Here is a 5,826-nt window from a genome sequence, read left to right as displayed (position 1 = left end):
TGTTTTCTATGTCCTTGACTTTTGCCTGTATCTTTTATTTAATTATTGACAGTATTCTCAATTACTCAGTTGGTAGCTTACATCATTGATTTTCTACGTTTCTCCTTTTCTTACATATGCACGTGATTTCTAAGTGCCAGTTCAGCGCATCCAAAAAGTTTCACTGATGTTACGCAGCCCGTATGTTTCAGTTCAGATTATTTGAAGTTTTCCGTTGTGGTTTCTTCTTGGACCCACACGTCTAGAAGATTGTTGCTTAATTGCCAAGTAGCCGTGAACTCCTTTGTTACATTTAGTGGTTGGTGTCTAGTTTATTTTCGCCGTTTTAAATAGCATAACTGCGTGCCTTCGCTCCTCTGGAAAGGGTCGGTGCTAGCTGACGGCCAGGGACATGTCTGTTTTGGAATGCGTCCCGCAGGCACTTGCAGAGGACATACCCGCGGTGGCGGTTAAGCTCCGGGAAGCGACGCGTGAGCCCAGTTACCGCGGGAATTACTCAAACCTCTCCTGTACTGATTTTTTCTTTTCCTCGTTGCGTCAGTGAATGAGGAAAGTGTGGTAAAATCTAAATAGCGTGCTTGTCTTTTTTCCTTCTAGTTCTATCACTTTGGGGCGTTAAAAAACTCAGAAGTACGCGTTCGGGGAGGTGGGGCTGTAAGACGGCTGAGTCTCCCCGTCGGCCCGATCCAGCGCCGTCTGGGAATGTTCGTCCCTCTAACAGTTTGCTTCCCGGACTGTCCTTTGTCTGCTCAGTGACCCCGCATCAATGCATCTTGCTGAACGTCCGTCTTCCTCCGTCGTTCAAGGTCAACGTCACTGTGTTCTGGTTTTTACAGTGCATTCTTTGTAGAGAACAAGCATCTGCATCGTGTTTCTTTTTATTTGAACTGACCATATTTTTTTACTTCTTTTAAATGGGAGTCAGTTCACGTGTATTAAAATGAGTCGTTGATGTCATCGGACCTGAATCTACCATCGCTGTTTCCTCTTTTTACGGCCCGTTTGTTCTTCAATTTCTCCTCTTTTTCTTCTTTGGGAATTAATCCAATATTTTGTTCCATTTATTCCCTTCATTATCTATTAAGTTGCATGGTCTCATAGTTTTTAGGCGCCGCCCCAGAAATTTCAACATGCATCCCTGAGTTAGCTTTGCATTTATGTCATCTCGAACGATACAGAAACTTTCACTAGTTCAGGATCATTTACCCATGTCCTCCTTTGCTTACTCACATACATTTTTACTTATATTTATATATCAGCCGCCCACACGATATTATTGATTTTGAATAAAGCACAGAGTGAACGTGGCTTTATGTTCACCCACGCATTTCTACCTTCCAGCTCTTTCTTCCTCTGCAGTGTGACGCTTCCGTCCAGAATCGTCTTTCCTTCCATCTTTTAGTATTTATTATATATTAGGTCCGCTGAATGAACTCAGTCAATGTTTGCCTAAAAGCATTTTATCTCACCTTTTTATCTAAATCAGCTTTATTGAGCAATAATATAAATTCTATAAAATTCTCCCATTTTAAGTGAAATCACGATATGGATCCACCCCCTCCCCCCCCCCACACACACACACTGTTCGTGGGAGCAGAGCGATACTTTGGAGAAATGCAGAATCCTAAAAAGTGCAAGCCAAAGGGTGGGGGAGGCGTCCTGGGTCACGGGGCCACCCGGGACGGAGGAGGGCTGCGTCAGGACTGGGCAGGTGAGGCGCCCATTACAGACGAGGAAGCAGGACGGGCTGCGGCACGGAGTCGCAGCAGACAGGAGCGGGGAATTCGTGACTTTTAGGAGGCAGGCTGTCGTCCCTTTAGAAAGGCCCGGGTGGCCAGAGAGAAAGGCGAGTACCCCACTGCCACATGTCAGTGCCCCACGGCGGAACACCCCCGGCCAGGGCCTCGCGGCGGCACTGTGGAGTCTGCGCTGATGCGGGTGGCACAGGTGACTCTGCGCTGACACAGGCGACTCGGGTCTTGAGCTCAGGTGTCGGGCAAAGCATGTGCTCCCGAAGCTAGCGTGTGAGACTGTCTCTCTTCCCCAGCACAGTACGGAAACAGAGATGCCATCTCCGAGTCACCACGGCCAGTGTCCTGCCGGTGCTGGCACGGACTTCTGCAGCTGAGTACGAGATGGAGTAGTTGGCTTTTGGGCAGAAGCCACATGGATGAAAACTGCATATTCGTAGTAACCAGACAGACTCCCTCTCAGCTCCGAGGGAACCTGGTCGGACTCGTGCCTGTCGACTGCAGCGAAGACGCGGCTCGGGGACCTGCCTGGGACGGACCATGGTGGGAGACGCTGCAGCTGGCGAGAGCCGTGAGGCGGCGCCTGTGACTTCCAGGTAAGAAGCCCTGACACTTAGCTCGTGGTTCCGACACTGCGGAAGACCGATGGGTTAACTGGGTTGAGCACAGGTGCGGCACCGGTGAGAAGAGACAATGCCCGCGACTTGCATGGCTGGGAGCACGAGGGAGCTTCGCCAGAGGTAGGAGGCTGCTCCTTGAGGGAGGAAGGAGGTAGGAAGGAAGGTGGCTGCTCTTCGTGAAGCGAAGGTGCCATGTTGGAGGTGCCATGTGGCGTCAGAAGGACTCCAGGCTGGATGCAGGAAACCAACGAGGTGCACAGGCTGAGAGCTGCCTGCCTGTGTCACGTTTGGCTCCACGGGCTGAGTAAGACAAGGACTTGAGCTGGAGATTGGTCAGTGGCTTTGTGATTCGGAGGAGCCTTGGGTGACTGGCCAGCTTTGCCTCGGGCATGGTGAGCCATCTCGCTTATGTCACCCGGGTCACACCACAGCCCCTCTCCTCCTGTAAGAGCACTCGACCTCTTCACCCCCAGGGGCCACTCTCGCTGGGGATGATGTGACCCCACCGACCGTGATCTGCTATGGCCGTCACCACCCAGGAGCTCCAGTGCGTTCTCGGAGTGAAGACGTCATCGGGAGGCCAAGGCCCGTGGCGGAGGAGGCGGCAAGCGTTTACCCATTCCCCACACGCCGGCCTCCCGAACCGCAGCCCGGCACCGCCTGCAGCCCTGGGAAGCAACCGGCCTGGGACTCCAAGCAGGAGTTCGAGTCTGGCTTCTCTGGGAGACGAGCCATAATTTCCATTTTATTTAATTGGAATGGAAAAGAGAAAAATGTAATCATGTCTTATTCGCACAAGTGATGCTTTTCAATATCCCATTATGTGTGTGTGATTCACTGAGACCCTTGCCATGTTTTACTTATTATTTCTCTTCTCCCCCTGGAAAGTTACACGATTCATTTTTATAACATTTTAATGTAAACCTAACACCATATTGTGAGCGAGACTTCATAGTTTATGTAATTTCTTTAGATTTATTGCTTGTGGTTCTATGTATCAATCACAGCAATATCACAAATTAGAAATCGCTTCCCTACCTTGTCCATTATATTTACCGATAGGGTCATAATTACTAAAGTGTTCATTTTCGAAATCTCTTGGTTTGAGTCCAGTCTCATGGATTATGATCACATTATTTCCGTAATTCCGTTTACTGGTTGATGCCAGTCAATAGAATAATGTGTTCGCTGTGCTGCAGCCAAGTCGTGTGACAGATCCAAAGTTCTGTGAGTCCCTTTCCAGGAGCGATGGCCACCTGTGCATGTGACTACCTGGGGAGTTTCCCGCGAGCACGTGCATGATGAGCACGTGTGCCGAGGCCCGGATGGACATCGCCCGGGACCTGGAGGTACCGAGGACATCGTCAAGCTCCGGCCTCGTTCTTCCCGTTTGTGAAATAAAATTCTCCCCAGTCAGGGTTTCTAATCGGCAGTCGGCAGAGCCCCGTTTTCTCGGAGCAACCGAGGGGAGGCCACTGCGAATCTGGAACCTTCTCCCTGCGGGAGTGGCTGCGCTTCTGTGCGCTCTGTGCCCGTGACCGCCAGATGCGCAGCGGGGCCGAGGGCTGAGAGCAAAGGGGGTGGGGACCTCATTAAACAAGGATGTGGACCTGACGCTTCGCTCTGTGGGAAATGAAAAGCACTGAGCAACGTCCTCCCATCTCCACGCTCTGGTAGTTCACAGAGGACGGACACGGGGACACCAGCGCTGAGCACGGCCAGGCGGAGCAGGCAGAGGCGGTGTGGGGACGCGGGGGAAGCTTCCGGCGCAGCAGGTTTTTCTGTTCTTTTTTGTTTTTTTTTTGGCATCCTCCATCCTGAAGACTCCTCCAGGTCCCCCTCACACTGGGAAAGTTCTGTGTCTGGCCGCTCACCGCCCGCGGGCCCTCACTTCAGACAGACAGCCTAGTGGAAGACGTCACCCGAGCCCGCGTCGCGAGCTCGCATCTGACCGCGGACACTCATGCTTTTGGCGCCCAGAGCCCGTGGGCTCACATAACGCCTACTCTGCTCGGCGGGCAAAGCGTCCCCTGTGACCACGGACGGACTTGACGATTGACGTCCGAGAACGCCCCGCTTCCGTCCCCCCAGACCGTGCTCATTTGCCGGAGCTCATTTTCCTTCGTGGTTTTGCGTGTCAGAGGCCAAATCCACCCAAAGCTCCCCCAGTTCCTCCTGGACCATCCCGACTTACCTTTCTCAGGGAGACGGCAAAGCGCAGGGGAGACAGCAGCCCTTCCTGAGCGCGGCAGCCGCAGAAGGAGCAAATGCGCCGCTAAGGAGCTGTGTCTGCGCTGGACCTGCGCAGGGTCTGCCTCGTAAAGCTGGAGGAGAGAAAGAACCTTCCAGCGCAGCCCGCACACCTCCCCGCGAGCGAGCAGCGTCCAGGTGCGGGGAGGACCCCGAGCACCCGCTGGTTTCCGGCCACACGTGTGCCTGTCAGAAGCGGAGTTCGCCGATGTCACACGCGAACTCGCCACCCTCGCGTTAACGGACCTACGTCCATGTCATAGATGCGTGGAAGGATTTACGTATCATACAGATTGCAGCTCCTCCGTGAGTCCGAGAACCGAGGCTTCCCTCACGTCTCCGGCGTGGACGTGATTTACGTGACTCGAATTCTAGCAGATTCGAGTCAGACGAGCATGCGCTCGTACTTCTGTTTTTCCCAGCTCGTCAGCCTTGACACTGTTCCGAGTTCCTCTGGGGCACGTTTCTCATTCTTCCATATATTCCGTTAATTTTTTCTAAGCAGTCTCTCTGCACGCGGATCCCTCACGGTGACATCCGAGTCCCGAGTCCGTCATTCATCGTCTTCGTTCTGGCGAACGGTGCGGGTGCCGGGCGGTCTTTGGCGTTCTCAGTCTTGCGTTGCTCAGCGGAGTCACGCTGTGCCCCGCTTGTTTTTAATTTAAACCTTCTAGGGCTATTCTTCAGCTGTCGCCTATGTTCCCCTCTGTGGGGATGGTCTTTAGAAACGTCTCTTAGGTTAAAGGCTGCTGTCGAGTGTCCTTGCCTCGCTCACCCTGGACACCTCTCAGGAACATTTCCCATGAACAGTGGACACTGAGCAGCTGTCATTCGGGTAAATAAATGAGCAAACACGGTGTGTGGGGTGCAGATGCAGAACATTTATCCTGTATTCCAAAATCACAGGCGTTAACCTAGAAACGCTATGTCATGTCAGGTAGGGCGGTTTGGCGGGCTGTCTGGCTGATGTGTCCCCATCATCCAGGCTGGACTTCTCACCCTTGGCACACAGACATTTGGGGCCGGATCATCCCTTATTTTGGATGACTGTCCTGTTTCCTGTAGGATGTTTAGCAGCATCCCTGGACTCTACGTGCTAGATGCCAGTAGCACCTCCCTCTGCCACGTGTGACGAACCACGTGTCTCGACATCACCACATGTCCCCACGGGCTCGGCAGAGCCAGCTCTGGTGGAGAACCACTGA

Source organism: Pteropus vampyrus, unplaced genomic scaffold, assembly GCF_000151845.1.
Source record: "Pteropus vampyrus isolate Shadow unplaced genomic scaffold, Pvam_2.0 Scaffold753, whole genome shotgun sequence".
NCBI classification, from domain to species: domain Eukaryota; kingdom Metazoa; phylum Chordata; class Mammalia; order Chiroptera; family Pteropodidae; genus Pteropus; species Pteropus vampyrus.
This window is presented reverse-complemented; position numbering follows the sequence as displayed.